The following is a 1,162-nucleotide window of genomic DNA, read 5'->3' as shown; positions in this document are numbered from 1 at the left end:
ATTGCTATTTACTTGCCAGTTAAGAATTACTGTCAATAATCTAAATTATACATTTCTCATCCTTATAAAACTTCTCTTAATTCTTTGCATTTTTATTATTCACTTTTCTTCCCCCATGTAGAGTGCATTTCAGAGCTAAGACCCTAAGCTCCTGGCTAGTTGTTAGCTAGTGCGTGTAAGGAACTGCACTATTATTCATATAACAGATAGGTTTAATTTTCTATCTGGAATTATATCTAGGGAAGAGCTTTTGGAGATGCACACCTTGACTTAAGCACATTAGAATGTAAATGACAAGCACTGAGCCAAGGAATTGTTTTTTAAGAGGATATTTAGGAGTCTGGGCAGAAATAAACTAAATATATCAGTCTGAGCATCTTCCTAACTGTGAGGAAAAACCAAGTTGAAGGCTACACGTATTTATCTGCTCACACACTTTAATAGCTGAAAAGAAAATGTACGAATCAAAAAGGGGTGTTGAAAATTTAGACATCTTTTACTCTTCAAAATTTGAAAGCAATTTTGGTTTGGGAGGAGCAATAATTAGGCTGCAGTGTTCAGTATCTTTTCAAAAATAGCACGAAGTTTCACTGATTTGGAAAATAAAAGTGTGGATTAAAAACTCGGCTGACCTTAGGAAAGCCACATCTGCTCTAGCCCCTCTAACTGCCTTTGACTGAGTATTTGCACCATTTCGAGGCACATTTCTCTTCAGTGTGGATTGAGAAGTAGAAAGAAGTGTCTCTGTGTGCTCTGCAATCAGCTAGTTGCCATTGTGTAGAGCTGTGGACACCTTATTAAAAGCAAAAGTGTCAAGCCAGAAAAGCAACTTATTTTTGACAAAGCTGTTCAACAGGTAATTGGCTACTCTGAAGAGTAGAATACCTTGAACTAGAAATTTTAACAGTTAAAGTTTCATTAAATGCATGTACTGCTATTGGAGAAATATCATAAAACATATTTTTAATGTGAACACTACTTCATACAATGAAAAACTATTTACAATGCGTTGCTTCCAGATTGGCTGCTTTTACATCGTATAGATACCCAGCATGTGTCTTCAGCCAGGAGCTTCAGTCCAAATTGCACGTTCTCCTTATACTCGATGGCTCTTCCAAGGTCCCTGGGGATTCAGGGAATCTGTCCACTTACATTCTCCTTA

This window comes from Pteropus alecto, unplaced genomic scaffold (assembly GCF_000325575.1).
Source record: "Pteropus alecto unplaced genomic scaffold, ASM32557v1 scaffold92, whole genome shotgun sequence".
Lineage (NCBI taxonomy): Eukaryota > Metazoa > Chordata > Mammalia > Chiroptera > Pteropodidae > Pteropus > Pteropus alecto.
This window is presented reverse-complemented; position numbering follows the sequence as displayed.